The sequence below is a fragment of the Mustela putorius genome, unplaced genomic scaffold (assembly GCF_011764305.1).
Source record: "Mustela putorius furo isolate JIRA1106 unplaced genomic scaffold, ASM1176430v1.1 tig00003867_pilon_pilon_pilon, whole genome shotgun sequence".
Taxonomy (NCBI): Eukaryota; Metazoa; Chordata; class Mammalia; order Carnivora; family Mustelidae; genus Mustela; species Mustela putorius.
The window spans coordinates 4,503,540-4,530,972 of record NW_025422019.1 but is presented as its reverse complement, the minus strand read 5'-3'; the positions used below and the strand labels follow the sequence as shown (position 1 = coordinate 4,530,972).

At 38.8% G+C, this 27,433-nt stretch overlaps 1 protein-coding gene across 1 annotated transcript in view; it reads left to right on the top strand.

Moving 5' to 3' along the window:
- CNTNAP5 (contactin associated protein family member 5) overlaps nucleotides 1-27,433 on the top strand; it is an 828,648-nt gene that overhangs the window by 211,598 nt on the left and 589,617 nt on the right. The window lies entirely within an intron of this gene.

Here is a 27,433-nt window from a genome sequence, read left to right as displayed (position 1 = left end):
CAGGTGAGACCCAAGCAGGGTTTTCTAACTGCAAGGGTCAGGGAAGCATGAGGCAATCTGGGCAATTGCAGCTCTCATTTTCATTGTGATTGTGATAGCTGCTAATTAGGTATTTACAACCCACCCATTCTAAGCAGAAGAGGAAAGATGGCTTGTAAAAATATATGTAATAGGCAAGTATGAAATGAAGCAATGAAGCAATCACAGAAAGGAAGAATTAATTGTACAAAATCAAAATAAATCCAATATAAGATTGATACAACAAATTAGATTGAACACATAGCAGGTTTACATATGACAAGTATAATCTTTGCTAACACCGCTATTGCATATGAAATATAAACATCATTCTGCCAATTTAAGAAATTAGGATAGAACTATTAGCAATCTGTTCCCTGATCCCCTTTTATTTCTATGAAAACTGATAGGTACTATGTAGGTCAGTGAAAAGAGAGGTGTTTCATGGATGTTGTTGTTGTCTGCTTTGTTTCATTTTGTTTTGTCCAACAATGCATGGAATTTCCCCCAAAAGCCTTCTTGGAAGCAGCAACAAGTGGGGAGGCTCCACCTGTCAGTGAGTGGCCCCAAATGCCCATGCCAGCACTGAACAGGAGGTGGAGGAGGCAGGCAGACAGCTGTAGGACAAGTAAGATAATGTCTTCCTCTGAGAAATTCTACCTGGATCTGTGCTCTTGTTCTTAAAATATACATAACATGAACATATACACTTATCTGAATCACTACTAGTGGATACGTGATCCAGGGTCTCTATGGTAAAATTCAAGGACCATTTCTGCCTCCTGCCAAAAATCTAATTGGCTTCATGACCAAACTGTCTTAGTGATCCTGACCAACTTTTCTTTTTCTTTTTCTTTTCTTAAACATCTTAATCTTATTTTATTTTTTTATGTTCCAAAATTTATTGTTTATGCACCACACCCAGTGCTCTGACCAATTTTTCAAAGGTCATAAATGATTTGGATGTTCCTTGCTCTCCACCAACACTCTTTTGTATATGACCAGTACTTCCAAAATCCTACTGAAGGAGATCTGAGGATGATGCCAGAAAGAGCATGGGGTACATGTCCACAAAGCCTTAACTTTGAATCTTAGCTCCCCGCCACCGACTTTCCTGTGTCTTTAGACCAGTTATTTACACTGCTGCCCAACCCAATTTCCTTTTGCATGGAATGCAGATCACAGTGTCTCCTATGTTAAATTATTGGGTGACTAGAGGTAATATATATGAGATATCTGTCACAAAATAAGTGGTCAACAGATGATTGACATTATTAGCCACTTTTATTTTATGCTAACCCACTTGTCATATACAGGAAGGAATTCTTTTCAATCTCTAGATGCCAGAGTTGTAGAAACCAGCCTGCCCTTGGGAGCTCTCTGGATACTCAAACTTTGGGCACTGATAAGACACTTCTGAGTTAATTAACAGGATGAGTTCATTTAAACCATGTAAAATGTCGAAACTTGTAAATATTCTTGTAAATAAATGCCCAAACTAGACTCTTTCTATAAAACTATGAAGAAATGATCCTCTGGTTGGCAGTCTTTGGGTAAACTAAGTGATGCCCAAATACACACACACACACACACACACACACACACATACACCCTGATCTCCATGCCCAGTGATCAATATGAGAATTAGATCCCAAGATACTAGAACTAGAAATATTGATCCTTCCTGAGGCAACATGAATGTGAGCAGCCAGATGGTCAGTCCTATCAAGGTTCCTTGGGGACACTCTAGAGTCAGATGTCTGAGAGATACAGTCTCCACACCAAGGCCTAAAGCCCAGAACTACAACTGAATTTAGATTGTCAATGTGGATTTCAAGCCCCTGAGGGTAGAATGGAGTGTATCCAGATCTGTTCCAAGGTAGGAGGATCCTAGATGATTACCTCCTGCTACCTCTGGTGGCTTTATGAACTTACTCAAAGCCCAGAGGTGGATCAGGTAATTAGCAAACCTCAGACCACCCTGGTCATTCTTGTTATTTTACTTGCTGGTGTCATGTACCAGAATCTCTCTATAGTACTGTTGTGTGAGTGTGTGCATAGGTAAACATGTCTGTGTGCTTCTGTCCGTGTCTGTGTATTTGAGGATGCAACAATTCCTTTCAATGACAGAGTTTACCCTGTGTGAAGGCCACAAGAAGTGTGAGAACCCATGAGAGATCCCAGAGTCACACTTGTCACCCTAAGTGGAGCTATTAGGCTAGAGGATCCAGGAAGCCTTCTGGCTCAAGGTGCTTGGGCTGGGAACATGTGCATTCATTGTTTTCAGACAGGGATGGTGAGGAATACTTCCAGCCTCTCTCACAGTTTGTGGAATGGCACAGCCATCCTGCCCCCACGTTGGCAGAGTAAAGGCTCTGAAGAAAGCTCCCACTGTGCACACTTTGCCATCTGGAATCCCTTAAGCAAGAACAATGTCATTCTAGCACTGACTGTCAGTTTCTGCCTGTCTCACCCCTTAGTGTCAATTTCACTTTCTGCATCCAGTAAGGTCCAAATGGATGGCAGGGCACCTCCACACACTGCTTTTGCTAATAATCGTTCGCTGACTACGCTAATGTGGTCATTATCCCCTCTCATGTTCGTGGGGTGCAAATTGCCACTTTAGCATCCATCGTTTCTGACCTAAGCTGCTACTATCCTTCATACCAACTGCTCTTAGAAACCAAAAAATTCTGTCTAAAAAGACAGCATTATGCCTGTGCTTCCTGTGAGCATTCAGAGATGAAAGAAAGGGTACTGATGGCAACATGCCTGAGAGAGATTATAGCAAGTTAGGGAAGAGAGGAGGCCCTCTGGCAAGGTTTTTAGCTGCAGCGAATGAAACTAATTCATGAGTAAAGGATCCTGACATGGAATTGGAGCTGGTGCAGTGCGTGTGTACAGTCTGGCTTATCTAGGTGACAGAGGGCTGGTTTGGGAGCCTGGGATCTGTCTTCTGCTCCAGCAGCTCTGGCTGGACGACACAAAATTAATGGGCCTTCACATTTCCATTTGCAGCATGAGAATGGTAAAGAAGAAGGGAGTCAGTTAGTCAGGATTTGGGTCAGTGCAAAGTCAAACAACCAAGCAGATGATCCAACAGCCACAAGGTGACAGACCACACAGTCTGGAATGTTGCTCATGTTGACAACCTTCCCTCTGTACCCAGCACACTGATTATGCTGATGAGTTCAACCTCTGGGACCCCACCATCCGGCTCCAGCCCCTATTAGCTGTGTGCCTTTGAACTGTTGCTTTTCTCTCCAAACCTTAGTTTCTTCATCTATAAAAAGAAACAAAATTACTGGCCCCAGGATACTGACTATCTCCTGAGCCTCTTATGCTGGAGTACTCAACCTGTGGCTACTGATAGTACTTTTCTTTACAGAATTGGATGGGAGTTTATGAAGTTTGAGGTGTCTTGGTGTTGATAGTTTAGCAGCACCATGCCTGCTAACCAAATAGAATGTTCTAAGTGTATGTGACTAGAAATGACTATTTTTTTAAAACTGAATTGACATGTTATTAAACTAGATGAAATCAACCACTTGGCACTTATGGGTACAATATCAATGTCTTTGCAGACTTCAGAAACTGATTTTGCTCCATTTGACTCTGGGAGAGAGTTAAATTTCACCTTCCAAAAAAAGTTGGGCAACCCTAAGAATGATTTATGAATAGGTCTCTGATGCATAAAATCTCATTTTCTTCAGTGCATTTGTCAAAAGATTTTCTAGTATGTGTCTTGTGTAGTACTTGGTTAGTGTAATCCCCTCAGCCACCCATGCAAGGGGCGTATTTTTGCTGAAACTTTCTCTTGACAAGTCTTGGGATGATCATATTTGACTGATGTGTTGGTTTTCTTCCTTTAACTCCTGCACTATGAACTTTATATCAAGTTTTACTTCCCCGCATATTAATGCTTCAGTCTTCATGTGCAGATGAAGCAAAGCCATAAAACTCAGTCCCGTCAGCCAATTAGGATTCATCTGACAAGCGACACTTTGTCTTTTGTGTGCTAACCCAGGAATGGTGGAAAGACAGCATCTTGTTTGCCTTTCCAAAAATAACACCCCTTGTAGAATAGAAGTTACATATGCTTTTTGCTGGCTTAAGCATTATATGGATTTATTATATGGGGAAGATGAATGAGAGTTTTTTTTTTTTTTAACGTGCAGTGCAGGCTTTAAAATTATTTACTGTCCTCATTATCATTAGGAAGCTGGCATTATCTGATCTATCTCTCCATTTTTTCATGGAGAAACTCTGTTCTAAGATTCATAATTTTTAAGCCTCGCCTGTTCCTGCACAGAATACACACACTGCACCGAAAAGAGTGATGCCTGAGGGATGTCCAATTGCTTTCACAAAAGCATATTTGAAAAGTTGAGAACATGTTTTCCAACAGAATGCAAAAATTCGGTCTTAAACAAAGTGGGTGCTGCTCAGAAGAGTGTTTGGAAAGGAATGGCTTCTGAATTTATGTAGTGCGAACATTTACAGTAAAAATTCAAATCCTCACCTTTGGGGTCATGGTGATTAATTTCCATTCCAAATGTAACTCTTCTTATAGGCAAGAAATCCAGTAAATATTCCCCTGTGACCAACAACCCCGTGAGCTTTTGGCAGAATTAATAAAGCTGTCAGGATTTCTTTGGAATATTGCACGTCTCTCTGTATGTCATTTAATCGTGAAGTGTAAATATGCATATGGCACATCCAAGAAGACTAAATATATTAGTCTTTAGGGCTTCAGATCCTGTTTCTGTATTCATTTATCAATTTGGATTAAATTAAGGGAGAGCATTTTGATACAAAAATATATAAAATGTATGTAGCTTTCCAGGAGAATGAGTTGCATTGTTTATACAACGTAAGTGTCCAGGGAGAAATATATATTTTTCTAATATGCAGCTTTGGATAATATAAAATTTTCTGTATATAAGATTATGTTCACAGCTTGGGAGAATTTGGGGGAAATGCTCCTGGCAAACAAACTGTTTTTTAAGAAGAAAAAGTAGAATACCCAGAAGCATAGGGAAAACGTAATGCAACTTAGTTTCTGGTGCTTTAAAATATGCAGTTTTTAACGCTGATTCTCAGTCCCAGGGAGGCTTCTCTCAGGAAGGTTCTGGGTATGCAGAGGGAGGGAATATCTAGATAAAGGGAGAAAGTTTCTGTTTATGTCACGATCAAGCTCAATTCTTCAAAGCAATGCTTTCAGTACAAATAGGTCTTATTTAAAAGGAAATTGGCTTGTCCTTTACTGAGTGAACATGAGACTTCCTGTCCTCCTGAGTGCTCCCCCACTAGTTAAACTATCCTGTTTTTGGAATGACAGATACTGGCACAGACAGGAATAAGTCAGTGTTTTGTGACTTTCAATACTGCTTTCTCATTGAACTTGTCAAGAATGAAAAGTATCTTTTATAAAGAATAATAAGACGTGTCAATGGATATAATTGAATTTTATTAAAATCCATGTGTTGAAGTTTTTGTTTTGTTTTGGTTAGTTTGTTTTGCTTGTACTTCCCTTTCCAAACTTGAGTATTAGTTTGGAAGAAAAGATTTAACACATTTTATTAACCAATGAGTTAACCTATGGTCTGTGTTGTTGTAAGTATTATAAAATTAACTATAAGCACATCGTAGGACTTACTGTTCCATTTTAAAGATTAACGAATTGTAGTACATAAAGATTAAATCCATTTACTTCAAGTCATATGGTGAGGTGGTACTTCCCCTGACAATGAGGGGGCTTGGGGCAAAATTATAAACACTGTCATGTTGCACCATATGCCTCCATATGTGAAAGTTATAAATCATGTCAACGAACTGTGAAATAACTTGTGCTCTCTTTGTTAAAAAATATACTTTCATAACAACATGGATGTCCAGGTTCAAATCAGAACATGTGGTACAACCCACCCTCTTCCCTTCCGACTGGGCAGAGTTCATATTTCCAGGCTCTGCCCAGATGTCTGTCTCCCCACGCTCGGCTGACCCTTGCTCATGCCCCCACTAGTATTGTGTTCCTAGTCCATTTTCTCCGAGGCTGGTGAGCCTGGGAGAGGCCTGCACACACCCAGGAAGTGGGCTGGGCAGTTTGGTCAGGGAGTTCTCAGATCTGGATGCCTGAGAGAAGGATGGTCTAGATTAGGATGGAGGCCAATGACAGGGTGCCCAGGCTCCTAGTGAGCTCACCGCCCGCCTGGTCCCAGTCTTCACCTTCAGGAAGGAACTCGTGAAAAGGAACACCAGCCAGAGTAGGGTCCCTGTAAAGTGTGGAGCCTGGGACAGGCAACCTCCTACTTGGTCTAAGGAAGATACTACAGCCTGGAAGTCATGATGGAAATGAACTGATTGGAACTAAGGTCATGTAACTTGAAAGCTGGTGTCTTACCCATTCTATCTTGCTGACTTCCTAGTGCTTTAAATGAAAAAAATAAACAACAACAAAAAAAATGTGCATTTGGCTCTCTTGACAATTACAAAATAAAAAGATTTCAAGAGTCAGGCCTCAATGCAAAGACTTCATGTCCCTGTGTGCCCTTGAGAAGTGGCCAGGAGCCCCAAATCAGGGCCTTCATTAAACTAAGCTGGATTTCTTTCTTTGGGGTCTTCTCGAATTGGGCTTTAGGAGCACCTCTGGACCGCTTATCTGCTAGCAGTGCTTCAGATAAGATATTCAGGGCTCTGCAGATTTCCCAGCTGGGCTTCCAGTGAGCGATAGGAGCTTTGGGATGCTTTGTGTCTGCAATCACTGGGAAAGAGAGGCCATGATAAGCACCAGAGAGAGGGATTTTTCTCGCCTGTAGTCTGAAGACAGAAAGTGATAAGAGAGGAAGGCCTCTGCAGACTGACCCCAAAAGCAAATGCAAGCTGAACAAAAGGAAGCCCTGAGTGTAAGAAGATAAGGCAGTCTCACAATTGGTAACTGGCTATAGAAGAGCCATCCATTCAAGTCACAACCGTATTCTACAGCATACATTGGAGGGAAAAAAAAAAAGAAATATATATATATATATATATATATATATGAATATGAAAAATAAGAAAAAGTCTCAAGGTCTCCACTATTAAAATAGGTCAGAACATCCAATCAGACTTAAGTAAAATAAGGCTAAGAACAAGTCAGTTGGAAAATGGAAGACATTGTTTGATGAGATAGATAGCCTACTTTCTCAAACTGTGTCCATGGGTATCAGTGAGGTCAAAGCAGTGCTAAACAAGATGAAGCACGATGGTCCTTACATTAAAAAATTTATGATTTAAATAAGATGTCACTAAAAAAATTGCAAAATGAGATTTCAGATAATGCAGGAGGGAAGCATGATGGTGACACCCCCCCCCAACAACCATAACCTGCAAATCACAGGCATAACTCTCCTTCGCAAGACTGTCTTGACTGTAAAATTACAAAGGTAGAGTTTTTAGAGGAGTGACTGGCAGCAGCCAGTGTATAAGATGTTCCAGCTTTACCCTCTGTGTGTTCAGTGATAGCCCAGAAATACTTCTGTCCAACAGGTACCATATTCTAGTTCTGGGAGTTTTGGAAGAGGGGGATGCAAATTTCTGTTCCACGAATGGCTTGAAAACTTTTAAGTTTGTAAATCAGATGAATTTATACCTTTTTTTATACCTTCAAAATTTCTATTAAAAACACTATGTCAGTGCTCATCACAATACTGGCTCATCTCTCTCTTGGATTTCTCCCCTTTTGGATTTCTCTCCCTTCCCCTATGGTGATCCATGCTTATGTTCCAAATATGAATGAAACATATGATAATTGCCTTTCTCTGCTTGACTTATCTCACTCAGCATAATTCCATCCAGTTCCATTTATGTTGATGTAAATGGTAGGTATTCATCGTTTTGAAGGCTGAGTAATATTCCATTATATATATGAACCACATCTTCTTTATCCATTCATCTGTTGAAGGTCATCTTGGCTCCTTCCACAGTTTGACTATTGTGGACATTGTTGCTATGAACATTGGGATGCACGTGCCCCTTCTTTTCACTACATCTGTTTCCTTGCTATAAATACCCAGTAGTACAGTTGCTGGGTCATAGGGTAGCTCTATCTTTAACATTTTGAGCATTGGCTGTTATACTTGACTAATAAATCACTGAACACTACATCAGAAAATAATTGTTTACTATACAGTAGCTAACTCAGCATAATAAAAAAGATTAAAATAAGTAAAATTCAAAAAGAAAAATAAATAAAAATTTAAAAAAACAAACAAACAAACAACAAGCAATATGTCAGATATCCCTGTGCCAAACAGTATTGAAAAGGCCATATTAAAGTAACAGAATCAAAATATCAGACTTCCTTCTTCTACCTCAGTTCTTACCCTGTTAAAAACAGGCATGCGTCCCACAATATATACCCAGTTTTGGAGTTCCCAGTTATGGTCATCAGTGCCATGAAACAGAGCTTGGCTGCTAAATTATGGGAAGGAGTAGGTTATTTTTACATAGAAGTGCTGACTCCCAGTGTATGGAGTTACTTTGGGCAGGGCTTGGGGAGCGCTCCCATTCCAATGACTGAGAACCTCGTACTATACTGTGTGAGCATAATTATCACCTACTGTGATCTGAAAAGCATTGGGTGACAGTGGCTAACTTAGTCTAGAGGAAGAAAGGTGAAATTGGGTAAAATAAATCAGAGAAAATGTACAGAAGGGGTAGATTTTGACATATGTCAAATCTACATGTATATGTCAATGCATATGTCAATACATTTTGACATATGTATACTTGGGAGAGACACTGAATTTAAAATTAAAGAGGGAAGGGAATAGATTGCACAAAAGGGGAATAACAAGAGACATAGTTGGGAGGGTCAATTAGAAGGTGGGAAGAAAGGAGTGTGGGTGACATTATAAAGGGGTCCTTTCAGGCAACAGGACAAGAGCTGAGGTCAGCCCTCTGGTCCAAACGGTCTGAGAGTGGAGTGCGGCAAGGTGGCCGGAGGAGGTCTCTAGGCAAAGATGTGACATAGTGAAAATGGGGTTCCGGAAAATGCACTCTTTAACTGCAGGCAGAGAAAACAGATGGCAAGAGAAGGAAATGGAGTCCGGGTAAGAGTCGCTGAATCTATACTTTTTCAGTTTTCATCTAAAATTTGTCATCAAAAAGATAGAGCTTTGGTTTTCACCTTCTTTTCAAATTTACTTTATATATATATATTTATTTATTTTTTAAAAGATTTTATTTATTTATTTGACAGACAGCGATCACAAGTAGACAGAAAGGCAGACGGGGGCTGACGGGGGCCGGCGGGGGCAGGTGGTGGGGCGCTAGGAGCAGCCTCCATGCTGAGCAGAGAGCCTGATGCTGGCTCAATCCCAGGACCCTGGGAGCCTGACCTGAGCTGAAGGCAGAGACTTAACCCACTGAGCCACCCAGGTGCCCCTGACTTTATGTATTTAAAAAAAAAAAAAAAAAAAAAGTTTCCCGCTTGAGAATTTCATCTTTGTTTTGTTTTTAGGTTTTAAATTGTTTGTGCCTGTGACATAAACTTACTTTTCTTGTCCCTCCACATTTCAGACTTTGCTATAGATAGCTATCATCAAAAATTAAGCATAGACAGAGCTTATTTCTAGGATATTTTTAGTTTTCCCAATCGCTGATCTGGACTTCCAGTTTTTGTTTATTTTCTTTAGTTCAGATAAGATGGATTGCTTTGGGTTATGAAGTGAGTCCTTTATCCAACCATAAACTTTACTTTTAAATATGTTATGAAAGTGAATTGAAATGGGCTTTAATAGGTACTACTGAAGCATATATGCACCAGACATTTTTATGCAGAATGTGCTTATGGAAAGGGAATCTGAAGACTGAAAACTTTCCAGAAGCCATCTGCTCTGTCCCCTACCTCTTCAGGGGAGAACAGGAAAAAAAAAAAAAAAAAAAAAAAAGAAAAGAAAAGAGAGAGAGAGATTGAAAGAGAGAGAGAGAGAAATGGAGACATCATGCTTAATCATAAAATATTAGAGTAAAATATGTAACTCTAGTTCTACTATTGCACAGAAGAGGAAGAAGGGGTGGGTGAATAAAATAAATTTTAATACAGTTTCCTTGCCATCTATTACCTGTGGGTTGATAATCAAAAGACTTAAGTTCTCTGAATCTATTTCCTCATCTGTGAAATCTGTTAAGTGTCTACCTTATAAGACTGTTGGAATGATTAAATAGCATAGTATATGTAAAACACCACTCATGACATAGTGTTCAATAAGTTATACCTACACATGATTATTTTATTAATATTATTTTCATAAAAATGAATTGGAAACTTGACAGCAAAGATCCTCGTGTTTTATTTGGAGAAGTAAAGAATTGATGCATGAATCTATTTAAAACATGAAAGCATTAGATGAGTGAGCTGGTAGGTCATTTCTTCATTAGCTTTAGCTCTTGACCTTGTTCTCCAAAGGAAATGCTAACACATAGGAATGGCGATAGTCTAGACTCTGATATTTACTAGCTATGTAACTTTAAGAAAGTCATTTAAAATTTATAGCTAAGAGATCTATAAATATTAAATACAATAGTGTATAATATACCCAGATTAATGGCTCTCACATATGGTGTTCTGTAGGCATTATTCCCTATCCTAGCATTTCACCTCTAACCTTAGAATGCTACCAGACTTTCCCACTCTCCAGGGTTATTTGGGGTTCACTAGAGATGGTGAGTGATATAGCAATGTATTTGGATGACTATACATATGTGAACTTACAATTAAAAACAATGATCAGAGATGTCTGTATGGCTCAGTTGGTTAAGCATCTTCCTTTGTCTCAGGTCATGATCCCAGAGTCCTGGGATTGAGTCCTGAATCGGGCTCTTGGTCAGCAGGAAGCCTGATTATCCGTCTGTCTGCAGCTCCTCCCCTCTCTCTCTATGCTCTCTCTCCCTCTCTCTCTATTTGATAAATAAATAAATAAAATCTTAAAAAGATAAAAAATAAAAACAGTTACCAGAGATTGGTATCCTGATATAGAACAATGGATGAGCAATGGATACTCTGATAAGTTGAAGAGAAAGATAGATGTCCAGGTTTCCCAGTGTTGAATATATGTTCTGCTTCCTCATTGAGTCTATCAGTTTCTAGACTTGATACATGAACATTTTTCTCAGCTCAACCACTGAAAGTGCTGTCCAGAACAATTCAAATTTCTTTCCCACACACAGAACAGGTATAAAATGTATTTCCACGTTGGTTGTCATATTTGCCAACAGTTTCCAAAGGACTAAATAAATAAATAAATAAATACCCACCCACCCACCCCCCACACACACCTCCTACCTGGCAGGCTGCGAACACTGATTCATCTTCCTGTAACTGGAGTTCAGCTCAGTGGTTTCAATGAAGAACCCCAGAGGAAGACAGGTGGGGGTATCACTGGTAAGATCTTCTTCATGATAAAAACGTGTGCCCTTTCTAATTTACCGCTTATCCTCACATTAACTCTGAAACAGACCTTACTGATACCAATATTTTGGATGTTGACACAGAAGCTCCAAAAGGGTAAGCAACTTGTCTAAAGTATACATGGCAGAAGAAATGGTATAGGGGCACAGGTCTGTGTGATTCTGAAGTATATAGGTCTGCACTGTCCAAAAGAAATATAATGCAAGCTACGTGCACAATTTTACACTTTCTAGTAGCTTCATTAAAATAGCAAAAAAACAAACATATTCTTTATTTACCCCAATATGCCCAAAGTATAATTTCAATATATAATAATGTAAAATTATGAATCAGATATTCTACTTTTTTGAATTAAGACTTTTATGTTCACATGAGCACACCTCCTTTTTAGCTTGTTTTTTACATCTGTTTGACATATAAAAAGCTGTACATATTTAATGTATGTAGCTTGATGAGTTTGGAGTTAAGTATACAGTCATGAAACTATCACCATAGTCAATGCCATAAGCATATCCATGGTCTCCCAAAAGTTCTACCCACCCTCTATTATTATTTTGCTTTGGGGGATAAGAACACTCAATATAAAGTCTACTCTCAGCAAATTTTAAGTATACAGTACGGAATTATTAGCTAAGGCTCCCTTGCTGTGTAGTAGATCACTAGGACTTACTCATCTTGCATAACTGAAACTTTGTTCTCTTTGACTAAGACTTTCCTCGGCCCCTGGAAACCACCATTCTACTCTCTGCTTCTAAGAGTTTAAATATTTTAGATGCCTCCTGTAAGTAGTATCACATAGTATTTGTTATTCTGTGTCTGTTTTGTTTCCCTTAGCATATCCTCCAGGTTCCTCCATGTTGTCACAAATAACAGGATTTCCTTCTTTTTTAAGGCTCAGTAATATTACCTTGTATGTATAAATCACAGTTTTTTAATCCATTCATCTGTCAATGACATTTAGGTTGCTTTCTTGTTGTGGTTATTGTAAATAATGCTGAAGTGAATATGAGAGTACAAATATCTCTTTGAGATCCTGATATCAATTCTTTTGGATTTATACTCAGAAATGGGAATGGTGGATCATATAGAAGTTCTATTTTTACTTTTTAGACTAATCTCTACTATTTTTTCCATAACGGCTACAGTAATTTACACTCCTACCAACAGTGCCCAAGGGTTCACTTCTTCATTCTATATTGTGTTTGTTTCTTCTGTACTGTGTAACTTCCTCCTTTTTCAAGTTTGTCCTTGAGGCCCAAGATAAACCAGATTTATCCAAATTTGGTGAAATATTAAGTTAATTTGGTGAATTGAAATTAGCCAGACTGATTTTTTTTTGGTTGAATGGATTATTTGGCCAATCCAGTAACAGCTTATAGTAGTAGATTACAGAATCAAACACCACAGGTTGGGTCCTTCATTGCTTGAACAGAAAGTACAGTATCTCAGGGAATACGAGATTCTCGTAGGCTGCCCTTTGGGACTTTCCACCTCTTTGTGAGCCTCTGTACCCTCTTTTACAACTCCAGGTTGGTCTGGAGCCAATATTTATAAGTGAGGTAAAATTAATTCTTTTTCTTTTGTCTCCTCTTATTTGATATTAGATTCTGGTGAAAACAGACTCCTTTAAACAAGGATATGCATGTTTTATTTTTGCCTGTTAAACCAACTAAGACACCCCACTATCTATGTGGGAACAGGATAAAAGTATGTGGTCTTGTCCTCTGTGTACTCCCCCAGCAATAAAGGTACGGGGATCATTCAGATTCCAGCTATGGGTGACGAATGATTCTGGGCTATCTTTGCATCTGAACTTAGGAGAAGCAATATGTGAACAGCAAAACAAGAGAATTATTCAAAGGGCCTATCATGCACATTTTGTGCTTTTAATGATAGCTATCCTAACTGGCATGAAGTGATATCACATTATGGTTTTTATTTGTATTTCTGCAATGATTAGTAATGTCAAGCACCTCTTCATATACTATTTGGCCATTTGTATGTCTTGTCTTTTCTGGGAAAAGTCTTATTCTGTGCATGTGCCCACTTTTTGATCAGTTTATTTATTTTTATTTATTTTTTACTTTTTTGCAATTGAGCTATATGAATTCCCTATATATTTTGAATATTAATCCTTTATTGGATGTATGGCTTGTAAATATTTTCTCCCATTCTGTAGGTTGCCTTTTCATATTGTTGATTATTGCCTTTGTTGTTCAGAAGATTTTTAGATTGATATACTACCATTGGTCCATTATTTCCTTTTGTTGTCTGTGCTTTTTGATGTTTTTTTTTTTTTTAAGATTTTATTTATTTATTTGACACAGAGAGAGATCACAACTAGTCAGAGAGAGGGGAGGAAGCAGGCTCCCTGCTGAGCAGAGAGCCTGATGCGGGGCTTGATCCCAGGACCCTGAGATCATGACCTGAGCCAAAGGCAGAGGCTTAAGCCACTGAGCCACCCAGGTCCCCCTGTGCTTTTTGATGTTATAGCCAAGAAATCATCACCAAGACTAATTTCAAGAAGCTTTTCCCTTCTGTGTGTGTTCTTCCAGGACTTTTTATGGTTTCAGGTCTAATGTTTAAATCTGTAATCCATTTTGAGTTGAAGTGATTGACAGAGTCAATACAATCTCTATCTAATTTACAGAATTAGAAAGAAAAATTCTAAAATTTATATGGAACCATAAAAGACCCTGATTATTCAAAGCAATTTTGAACAGGAAGAACAAAACTGGAGGCAGCATATTTACTTATTTCAAAATATATTACAAAGCTTCAGTAACAAACTAGTATGGTAACGGCATAAAAACAGTCATATAAACAAATGAAACAGAACAGAGAGCCCAGAAATAAACCCATGCATATACAGTCAACTGATTTTCAACAAGAGTGCTAAGAATACACATTGGGGAAAAGATAGTCTTTTCAACAGATGGTGTTGGGAAAACTGGATGTCCACATGCAAAAGAATAGAACTGTACTCTTCTTATGAGATATCCCAAAAGTGCATCTTAATTTAAACTAACAATATATCAATTACTGAATGACCACATGTGAAAAGACTAGGTAGATAATTTCACTATATTGTGCTACCTCTCTATCCACCCTTCCTCTTTTAACACATTCTGCAAACAGCATCTAAGTTATTACTACACTTTAATTTTCTGATGCATGTGGAGGCTTGAAAGAAATGAAATGTGAAAGAAAACAATCTCCCTTCCCTATATTTTCCCACAGTATTGAGTTTCTAAATATCATTGTCAGAATATGTATTCTACTACCATTATCTCACATGAACCATCCAATCAGTCTGAATGGTATACCTGCTTATGAACTACAGACTACAGCATGCTCACCTTGACCTGAATTCCTACTTTCAAATATAGCACATAAGGATCTCCAACACAGACCCAGATCTCGCCTTATTATCTTCATGACTTCACCATCTCCTGGCTGTTTATGCCTTGCATTGATACATTTTAGTTCATTTGAATTTCTGACCCATTGTTTGATCTTAATCTCTGGTCATTTTGTAACCCATAATCTCTCCTTTTGTGGCTGCCTTGATTCTTGACCCACTGCTTCCTGCTTCCCTTACCTTTTAAGAGAAGGACCTCTCCACCGTGATTTCTCCAACATGGTATCAGACAACTTGCTTGACCTATGGGACTATTCTTCAGTCTTACCCATCAGTTCTAGTATTCTTGGCATTTGAGGCTTCATACCTCCACCTTCTGCAGGATCTGTCACTTGAAGCTTTCCCAAATGGTCTTTCAGGGACTCCTGCTTTACACCTGGTTGTCAGGCTTTCTCCTCACTTGAATTCCTCTGTGACTCTTAGTTGCCTTGCCAAGCTCTGCTGCCAGTGAAACTATCTAATGTCTGCCAAGTGGAAAGGGCTTTTCTTTCTTTCTTTTTTTTCCCCCACCCTTAATTTCAAGTGTTATGAGTTTCCTCAGAAATAAGCCTAGGATCCTTATTCAGCAAACTTCACACAGAAATATTCTGTCCTCTTAGGGAATATTTTAAGAACCATGAAAGCCAAAGGTATACGAGAGCAACTTCTTAAATAAGAGATTCCCCATGAATTTAGATTTACTAGGTATGATAGAATGCAGTTCTGAAGTTAACAAGTATAAGAAACTAGGAAGTAAAAAGGAAGGAAAACTAATATTGCATGCCTTCAGGCAAGATGAGCATGCTTCTGATATGAAATGGATTAAGAACAAAAGCCCTGCAAAATGGTTTGGAGTTTTTTCAAAAAGTTAAAAATAGACCCAGAAATTGCAGTACTAGGTAATTATCCAAAAGATACAAACATAGTGATTCAAAGGGGCACGTGCATCCCAATGTTTATAGCAGCAATGTCCACAATAGCCAAACTATGGAAAGGAACCAGATGTCCATTGACAGATCAATGGATAAAGAAGATATGGTATATACTATATATTGTATAATGAAATATTACTCAACTACCAAAAAGAATGAAATCTTGCCATTTACAATGATGTGGATGGAACTAGTTGGTATTGCATTAAGTAAAATAAGTTAGTCAGAAATTGTCAAATACTATATGATTTCACTCCTATGTGGAATTTAAGAAACAAAACAGATGAACATAGAGGAAGTGAAGGACAAGTACAGTAAGACGAAAACAGAAAGGGGGCCAAATAATAAGAGATTTTTTTTTTAAGATTTTATTTATCAACGTGACAGAGAGAGATCACAAGCAGGCAGAGGGCCAGGCAGAGAGGGGTGGGGGGAAGCAGGCTCCTCGCTGAGTGGCGAGCCCAATGCAGGACTCAATCCCAAGACCCTGAGATCATGACCTGAGCCACAGGCAGAGGCTTTAACCCACGGAGCCACCCAGGTGCCCCAAGAGATTCTTAATTTTAGGGAACAAACTGAGAATTACTGGAGGAGAGGTGGTGGGAGGATGGGGTATTTGGGCGGATGACATTAAGGAAGGTCCTTGAAGGAATGAGCACTGGATATTGTATATAACTGATGAATCACAAAATTCTACCTCTGAGACTAATAATACACTATATGTTAATTAAATTTAATTTAAATAAAAATTCTAAAAACATAATTTATAAAAATTAAAAGTTAGAATAAATAAAAACAAAATACCTCAATAGGCGGGATTTTCTCTGATTCTGACTTAAAGAAAGGCTTATTAACTAATCCATTTAAAAACCTAATCAAGAAAAAAATGGATCAGCCTTTCTCCCAGTTGTAATTTATGAAAATATGCCCCTCAATTTGTTTAAATTATACTACATCTAGTGAATATCAAAATGTGGACCCACCAAAATCTGTACCTGTTTGGATAATGGGCCCAATCCAAGGAAAGGACAGTTGGGCCCAAACTTCCAATATTCCAAGTTCAGTCTTGATGAAAACCACTTCCCCATTTAGGGAGTTTATCAGTTTTAACTAAGCTTATAGTAGGTAATAGCCAAATATGTACTACACTCTTTTCCCCCAGATTCACTCACGGGAAGGGTTTCAGTACTCTTCTTCTCTGGGCTATTAAGGAAAACTCTCAGCTGGGGGATTATGTTGGGTATTACACATATAAAGAGTAGTACAGAGGCATGAATATGTACCTACGGGAGAATCAACAGGACAGTGAGCAAATTAAAGCCAAGTCACATGGAAAAGTTGGAAGAATTCTGCACATGTCCAGTCTGAAGACTCCTATTTTGGCAGGTTGGGAGTAGATGACATGTGGCCCCTATGACAAAAACAAGCCAAAAACCAAAGTGCTCTCAGGACACATCAGCCAGCCTGACCAGGTGATACTGCAGACACAAGATGGGGGAGTTAATGTTAATGACCTTAAAGGGCCTGTCAGCCTTGAGATTCTATCACAAAATATTCCTCTCCCACAACCACATGTGAAACATCAATGTTGTTCCATGAAACACAACCAAGAGAAGACTTCTTTTAACCATGCCAGAACAGGGGATTCCTGCTAGTGAAGTGTTTGAGCTTTGACCTGGGTCTTCTTTTTCTATAAATAATCAGTAGTGCACATGATTGTGCAAGGCAGGGTTGGCCCCAGCACATTTTCCTGGCCTCATCTCATTAGATGAAGGGTGGAAAAACCAGGCCCTCTCTGGCCTTGGGCAAGGAAACTTTTATTGATTGCACTTGTCATGAGTAATTTGCAGCCGAAGAAGAGAAACCAGGGGAGTCCTGTAAACTAGAACTCCTGGTCCTGCATTCGCCATATCCAAAATGGATACAATATACAGAAACCTACATGGTCCATGTTCTCATTCCTATCTACAGGACACTCCAATATTTTTTCCTTTGTAAGTGATTGGGTAAAACCGATCCTCATTAACTTTCAGCTTCTAAAGCTTTAGTAAAGACCACAGTGATACATCAAAATAAATATTGAGCCAACCATCCCTTTTTAGTTATTATTTTTGCTATTATTTTTATTATCAACAATGACCTTAACACATCAGTTAGGAATAGGTTTTTATCTACCAGTGAGAACAGGTTTAATGGGATGGGGAAAGAGAGTGTGTGTATGTATAATTATTTCTTTGTCTTCTTGCAATAAAAAATCCCATGACAGGCAATTCAGAACAAGTAGAGCAAATGTCAAGTAACTAGTAAATGAAGGATTTGAAGCCCTGATTCATGTCAGATCAGGGCCCATACATTTGCAATCATCACCATTTTGATATACCAAAGAGACCAGCCTCAGGAATTGGGTCATCCCATGACTGACTTGGTTAACTTCCTGCCAAGTGTCCCTATGTTCCCAGCAGATGGAACAGCAATGTTCTCATTGTGTTAAGCTGCCAGAGACAATCCATCCTCCAGTGAATATTTGCAATATCATCACTAGAGGTGACAAAAGCTAAGAAAGTTGAAGGAAATTTTAGGGCTGAGATGACATATTTCATAAATACAGATGAAGACAATGCTTAAGTTAGGTGGGATAATGAGATCATTGGATTTGTACAAAATATCCAAGATCATCAGGCTTAATAGACCCAATGCTATATTAAAGGGAGACATTGAAAATAACACGTTTATAATAAGGTATAAGCAGATTCTATTCATTTAATTAATTCCCACCAAAGGAATTACAAATTATTTTCAAAAGAAAAATACTGAAAAAATGTAGTAATTCAACAAAAAAATAAGGCATTTACTTCTACTGAGAAGTAATCCAAACAGACTTTAGAAAACATTTACCTTTCCCTAATTATTCTTTATAGTCAACTTTATATGAAAATGACCAAATCTTAATACCCCAGATGGCCAATCATATGCTTACTTATTTATCTGTCCACAATCAAAACAAAACCCCAGACAGGCAATGATTTCCACATTTTCTACAAATTAGAAGAAATTTTGAACAAACAGACCTCAAGCGGCTGATAACAGTACCTTTCCTGAGAGATCAAACTTGGAAGTTAAGATGATGTTGAATGACATCATTCCAAGCCGTGACTTCTCATTGAGAAATGGCACCATAGACAAACAGCTCAAATTAAATGAGAGAGATGTGTACCCTTTTGAACTATAGCTGCTTTCTATCTCTTGATTTTACTATGTTTTGAGTGAATCTTTCTTACCTTCCTCATGAAGTCCTCTTATTCTGTTCCTTTTTAAATTATGTCCTAAGTTCTGTATGAGGAAACATATATGTCCTTGAAGAATGCTTCTAAGTCATCATAGGTCTTATTTATGCCTCATTTATGATACTTTTCAAGTTTGTTTTTTAACACTTTCTTTACTTTTTTATTCAATATTTATTGAACACTCACCATGTGTCAATAGTTTGGCATCATTTTTTCTAGGGAATAAAGAAGATGGGTTCTGGAAATGCCATTGTTTGCTGCTCCAAAGCCCAGACGGAGGTAATCCTAGGTTGATCACATGCAAGTGTTCCAGGGATTGTCTTGGTTTATGCCTATTGTCTCAGCCTAAATATGTCTTTTTTTTTTTCATCTTCAAGTGTTTCAGTTTGGAGGATAACTTATATGTTTATCCTAGTTAGAACTATAGGAAATATGGTTTCTTAAGTTGGTGATCATGTTAGCATGCCTTCTTATGTGTATTCTAATAGTTATAGAAACCTGAAATCGCAAGCTAGAGACAAGCCAATGCTATTGCTAACATAAGGAAAAGAAGAATAAAGTTGGAGATGTCACATTCCCTGATTTCAAGCTTTACTACAAAGCTACAGTAATCAAAACAGTATGGTTTTGGCATAAAAACAGACACAGGTCAATGTACCAGTATAGAGAGCCCAGAAATAGGCCCAGGAATATATGGTCAATTAATTTGGCAAAGGAGCCAAGAATATAAAATAAAGAAAGGTTAATGTCTTCATAGACAAATACCATGCTGCAGGGAAAACTGGACAGCCACATGCAGAAGAGTGAAACTGGACCACTATCTTACACTATACACAAAAATAAACATAAAATGGATTAAGAACTTGAACACAAGACCTGAATCCATGAAACTCCTAGAAGAAAACATGGGTGATAAGCTCTTTGACATAGGTCTTAGCAATAATTTCATGAATCTGACACCAAAAACAGAAGTGAACAAGTATGAATGCATTAAACTAAAAAGCTTTTGCACAGCAGATGAAACCATTAGCAGTATAAAAAAGCAACCTACTGAATGGGAGAAATATCTGACAAGAGGTTTATATCCAAAATATATTAGAACTCATACAACTGAAAAAAAAAAGTAACTCGTAAAACTGAATAGCAAAACACAACAGTCTATTTAAAAAATGGGCAGAGGATCTGAATAGACATTTTTCCAAAGAAGACGTACAGATAGTCAACAGTAAATGAAAAGATATTCAACATTATGAATCATCAGGAAATGCAAATCAAAAACAGTGAGATGTGACCTAAAACCTACAGATTAGAAATAACAAGTCTTGGTACAGATATGAAGAAAAGGAATCCTTGTGCACTATTGGTGGGAGTGTAAACTGCTACAATCACTGTGGAAAACAATATGGAAGTTCCTCAAAAATTAAAATATTAAAATAGAACTGTCATAGGATCGAGCAATTCCACTTCTTGGTATTTGTCGAAAGAAAATGAAAACACCAATTGAAAAAATATATAGGACCTTCCTGTTCATTGCCGCTTGTTTACCATAGTCAAGATTTGGAAACAGCCTAAGCACCCAGCGGTGAATGAATGGATAAAGAAGGTGTGGTGTATACACATAATGGAATTTCTTAATTTAAAATCAGTTAGCCAACTTGTAAGTACATCATTAGTTTCAGACGCAGAGTTCAGTAATTCATCAGTTGCATATAATATCCAGTGCTTACCACATCACATGCCCTCCTTAATGTCTGTCACCCAGTACATAAAAAAATAAAGTAATTTTGCCATGTGCCAGAACATGGATGGAATCTGAGGGAATTATGCTAAGGGAGTAAGTCGGACAGAAAAAGAGACTATAGATCTCTTATCTGTGGAATATATGTAAAACTCATAGTTACACAAAACAGACTGGCAGTTGTCAGAGATGGGGGGGCAGGTAACAAAAAGATCACGATTTGGCAAGTTAGCACCATTATTCACATAGGAATTTAAGCTCCAACACCTACCAAAAAGCAAAGTAACCACCTAGAATGCTCTATACATGGTTGGCTTATAGAAGAAGAGTAAACTATGTACCAGGATGTGTTAAAGGCTCTTGACCACCATCTAACCCTCAGGAACAATCAAATGGGGTGGGATTGTTTATTTCCAATTTCTTTTTGAGGATATTAAGGGTCTGATAGGTGAAGGGAGGTGTCATTTATAACCTCACAGGAACTGAACAGGGGACAATGTATTCAGATTTACTGTATTAAAACAGTTCTGCTCACAAATTACACAGGACCTGCTCCCACTTGGAGACGATGGGCTGGGACAGAGGAATAGAGTCAGAGCCACTGTATTTGATGAGTTGGTTTGGTTTTCCACTCTCTGCTGACATCTGTTGGATTCAGGGACTCATTCCATCATTCACTCTAACTACACACCCTTTAACCTCCTTACCTCCCCAATCCCTATATATGTACATTACTTATTTGCCACCAAAAAGTAAAGCATATTTAAATTTTGTCCCATTCCTTTCTGACTTCTAGCATTATCCTTCACTCAGTATCCAAGTATATAGCTTAAACATCTATCGAGCATTTGCTTGTAGAAAATGTGACATTTGCTGCCTTTATCAGAGACTTACTATTGCATGGGTTTCAGGACCTCACTGATATCCTTAACTTCCAACACTCTTTTTAAAACTCATTTCCCCCCCAGCTTTACTGAGATGTAATTGGCATGTAACAGTGTGTGGGTTTAAAGTATACAAAGTGTTGATTTGATACACTATGTATTGCAAAATGATTGCCATCATTACATTAGCTACCACATCCATCAAATCACATAATTACCATTTCTTTTCTGTAGGGAGAACATTTAAGATCCACTCTTTTAATAACTTTCAAGTTTTTGTTTTTTTTTTTTAATGGCCCAGCTGCCTCCTCTGTGATCACTGCCTGCTAAGAGTTCCATACAACACCGTAGAAGCAAGACTGTTTATTGCATAGCACTGACTTTTACAACTTTGGTTTGGTGATCGTAGCATCAGAAAGACACAATGAAACATTGAAGCCTGGATGTCACTCTCCCCATAATCATCAGCTGATCTCCAGCTTTAGGTCTCTAACCGCCTGTCCCTTCAGAAGCCCCAGTGTCCCCTGAAAACATCCCATCTTCAAATCAAGTCCCTCCCCTTTTCTTTTTCCTTCCTTCCTTCCTTCCTTCCTTCCTTCCTTCCTTTCTCTCTCTCTCTCCTTCTTTTTTTTTTTTTTGTTAAGATTTTATTTATTTGACAGAGAGAGACACAGAGAGAGAGGGAACACAATCAGGGGGAGTGGGGAAGGAGAAGCAGGCTTCCAGTGGATCAGGGAGCCCGATGTAGGGCTTGATCCCAGGATCCTGGGATCACGACCGAAGTGGAAGGTGGAGGCTTAAAGACTGAGCTACCCAGGTGCCCCAAGCCCCTCCCCTCATCTGACCTTTTTTACATGGCCCTGGGTTCCAGGGGGAAAAACAAACAGATTTTGATTTTACCTGCAATTATTAAACAACTCTAAAAATAACAAACAAAATCTCTCCACCACAGAACAACCACTTCACATGAAAAAAGGAAGGTGGTTTTTCTTGTTATTGTACTCTACTAAATGTTAACTTCCTTTATCTAGACCTTCCCATAACTAACATTGACTGAGGTATTTTCCTAAACAGATAAAACAAGCTGTCTTTCTTCTTTTCCTGCTCTGGAACAAGGAAATGCTGAAATCAGCTTTTAAACTAGCAGTGTTCTTCTAATGATAGAAATGAAATATATTTAATTCATTACTAAAAATGTATTTATTGGGCACCTGTAATTCTCCAGCAAGGTGGGGAAGATTATGGAGTTATAAAACAGGATAATATATGAATCCTCAAGGAGCTTTCAAGTCTGTTGAAGAGAACAAATCCTGAAAGAACAGATAGAAATGAGAACGAGGGTAAAAAGGCAAGGTGTTTCTTCCACATTCCCTTCTCCTACCTAGTTAGACAAAACTAGTTTGAAGATTAAAAGGAAAGCATCTATGGAAGGAAATAGGTCCTTTAAACTTCAAATAAATTAACTAAAATTAATTCAGTGCTTATTTATTGCCCAAACCCCCATCCCTTGAGTAAGTGATAGCACCTAGAGTTTTTGCAAAAATAATATTTTAAATTGCTAATTCGAGAAATACTTTACTGAGCACAATCAAAGTAGAAAAGACAGACTGATGAAAAATAATTTAGCATGGAAAGATTAAGGTGATTATTTCTTCTCAAAAAAGATATTGTTTTGTTTTGATTGCACATGGAGGTATTTAAAAGACTATCATCCCTAAACCTAGAGTCATCCTCTAGGTAGACCCCAAGGAAAAGTCAGCTAATTGAAGAAACTTGGCAAATGTGGGTTCTCCTGGGACCAATTAGGTAAGAATAGGAGAGAGGACTTTTTGCTTTCTTTCGTGGCAGTTTCACAAACTGGCTGTAGGGCTGTTGCTGACCAAGTATGGAAGGCAGATGGGACCTCTTAAGGAAGAAAGCGAAAAGCATCGTTTACAGCTCTACTTCCTTTAAGCTCAGAGTAAAGACCTCGGTCTTTCAGTAAGTAACGCAGACACTTCTCTCATGCTAGCGTTTAACTCCTGCCAGGCTTCCTGACAAGGATGGCATTTGTTTGCAGGCAGGTTACACCTTCGCTCCCACACAAAAACAATATCCTCATCCTTTCTTCTTTTTTGAGGCTGAATCATCAGTCCACCATGTTTGAAATGCAAAGATTCAAATGCGGTTTCCAGGCTTTTAAGACAGAGATGGTTCAAAGCCTCAACGAATCACATGAGTGCAGACACTCAATAGGGGCTAAACAAATTATTGGTGGCTGAACAAAGGACTCTGGAATCAGATACACTTGTATTTGGAATCCAGCTTCTCAGTAAACCACCTGAGTGATTTGGGGCTAATGTCTAGCTCAGTACTATAAGCCTCAGTATACTTATTTCTCAAATGGAAATAATAGTAGGTTCTGAGGTTTGCAACTGATGTGTGTAGATAATCAGGTGTTCTAATAAACTATGGCCATGTGCATGAAATAAAAGTGATACAGCAACCTGGACTTCTTCTCCCTTCATTCGTCATTGGAATTGTGTGTGATTGTTGGTATATGGCACGCAGGCCAAAGAGCATTTGCAGCCAGCCTTCTCTGACTGGCTCACATCTCTCCAGCATATATATTAATAGCATCAAACACCTCTCCTCAATGTATCACAGTTGGAGTTTTCTATTTATTCCTGCATGTATTTAAAGTGTGCCTCCTTCCAGATTGTATATGAGCTCCTTAAGGGCCAATACTATTTTGGTTTTGTTTTTTGCAATGGCATGGGCAGACCCAGGACACCGGCACGTGGAGATTATGATCAAATAAAATATGAAAACCTTGCCTTCCAATTTCACAGGTGAGAAAGCTGAGGCTCTGGAGGAATACTTTTCTTAAAGTAACTTGGGTCTTAGGCGGAGAGCCGCGATTCAGACCTAAAAGTGATACTCCATAGTCAATATGGTTTCTGGTAAGATAGACAATACCACATTACCATTATTATTATTACTTTATTATTATTATTATTATTTACAGACAATTAAAGGAAGCATAGGGGATGTTAAATAATTTTCGCAGGCAGATACATGCAGTGCTGGGGCTCATCCAATTAGATGCCCACAGCTCCTTCCCTATAATCTACTTCCTATTTACCATGAAAACTATTCTCAGTATATTGCTAGTGGGTTCCTTAATGGTCTTCTGCTGGTTGTGCAGGGTTTGCTTGGTCCAGGCAGGGGTGATGCTTTTTTACTTTCTCTCAGTGATCTGGATGATCCAGTCCTATGAGAATCTTGGATTGGCACTCGTTGGGCAGGTGGGATTCAGCTACCACCTGCTTACTTGTTCTAGTTTGTGCTGGAGGGCCTTTTCTCTGAATATTTTGACAGGCAGCCAGGCCTTTTTACTGAATGAAAGTGAGCCTAGGAAATCTACAGTGGAGTGAGGGAGTGTGACGCTGTCAGGAAGGTAAGCAAAAGAGGTTGCAAGACTGACCAGCTTAGAAGCAGAGGGTTGAACAATTTCCCCATAGTATCTGCTGACCCACACACATGAGTGTCAAGCTAGAATGATCCTGGCAGGTGTGCCTTTGGAGTCTCAGGTGGACTCTGAATTTTGGGCTTTTGTAAGCCAAGTAGGAATGCAGGCTCAAATAATTTAAGTGTCTCTTATTCAGCCTGCCAAGTGACATAAATGCGGGAGACTATAGGAAACCTACTCTGTCTTGGCAATATTAACTTTTGCTATGAAGCTCTGGATACAAAAGTATTCTCAGTAATTCCTTTGGGCTAGCCCAGTACCTGTATTTAACCTCTATTCAAATCTAGGATGAATCAGTATTGCTAATATGTCAAAATGGTAGAAATATCAAAATATCAAAATACTTCCTTTTCAATTAGCTAAGTACCAGAGTTATTGAAATAGCCGCCATAACTTTGTGTCTATCCTGTCACCTCCCTAGGAACCCCAACTCGTCTCTGCTCCAGCCATGACCCATCAGGAAACTGGCTCCTGTACTTTGATACTGGAACCCTGGTGGGCAGTGATTTATTAAATATTCTAAATATTATGTGCTTTTGAAATTGCTTTGACATATCTGGTTTCTCTGCTAGACTATCAACTCCTTGAGGCCAAGAATAGTGCTTAGCTCACTTGTTTAGCCCTAACACCTAGCACAAGAGTTGGGAACACTCTATGTTAAAAAAAAAAAAAAAAAAAAAAAAAAAAATGGAGACACAGAGCAACTTTTTAGTACAGTTTACTCTTTTAAAACAAGTTAGTGGTTGAAGTATGAATAGACACTCAGTGGTGTGGATGTCCAGGACCACGGCTTGTTTCAGTTTGTAAGATCACAGGTAGCGTTCCCTTTGTTGTTCATTACTATCTGAACGCTTCTGTAATACTGGAGTCCTGCAGTTCCACAAGGAGAGTTGCCCCGGATAATTAGTTTCATGAACCACGGCCACTTTGGCACCTTTCCCCTCTCCTGGCACTCTGGGAATATCTGGGACCTGGGATATGCTTTCTTTTCATAGAGTTATCTTAAATGAAAGTAACTATACACTATGTAATATATACATTAAACAGTAGGAAACTAGATTATATAAAGTCATTTAAAATTGCTAAACAACTTTTATATGGGTTTCATCTCATCCAACATGTTGGACTTCATGTTGTGTCTTTCCTTGTGTTCATAAATGGGATCCTGGATGTTTAAGTCTTGTTAAAATCATTTTATACATTCACAGTTCCCGGAACAGCATGAAATGCAGGGGGTTTGGTCATTTGGATACTTTTTCATCTGGAATAATAAAATTTGTTGTTATTAATAATTTTATTTACCAAATACATATTATTTTTATCTAGTGAATGCTTTTTTTGATTATTGATCTCCCTTCATACAGCAAGCCAATACATCACCTTTTATTTTGATTATAACACTCTAAGCTAGGTATTTGTATCCTCATTCTACCTATGAGAAAACCAAAAGCCAGAGAGATTAAATAATTTCCCCAAGGCCTTCCAGACCCTAATTGGTGTTTCTGGGATTCATCTTGAGTCTGCCTGGCTCCAGCCTGCAAACGCCTTTCCCCTGGTACTGCCTTGTCTTTCATTCCCCAGTGACCCATGCCTTCCCAAGGACAGCCTGTGACCAACAAACTCAACCTGACAGCAGGCAAGGAATCCTCACAGCTACGTTCTGGAGCAATGGGTGTCCGATTCTGGGAATCTTAGAGTTAGTGAGGGAGTTGCAACAATCACAGGTGCCCAGATGCCACTTCCAGATATTCTGTCGGGAGTGGTCTGGAGTGGGCATGAACATCTGGGTTTGTGTTGTATTATGTTGTGTTTTTAATTTTCTGTCAATTCAAATGTGCAGCGAAGTCCAAACCCCTGTTCCAGTGTAGTGGCGCCCATATGGGTGTGCATACGAACGGTTGAGGATTTGTTAAGGATGCTCCTGGATCTGTAGAACTGGCATTGGGCCCGTGTTCTGTTTTTCCAAGAAGCCCCTGTGACCCTAATGCTGCCGGTTCCACAGGTTGTTAGCAAGGCCCCGGAGCTCCCATTGTTTCTCCCCCCCCCCAGCAGACCTCATCCTCTTCTTTCCCGCTCGCTCTCCTCCTCGAAGAAATTCTCCTGCCAGCGGTTTACACTGAGTTCCAGGCCACCACTCTCTTTCGGCAGCAGGCTTGGTAAGTCCTGGGAAAGCTCTGGTTTCCACTAAGACAACCTGTTAGCTGAGGGGATAGA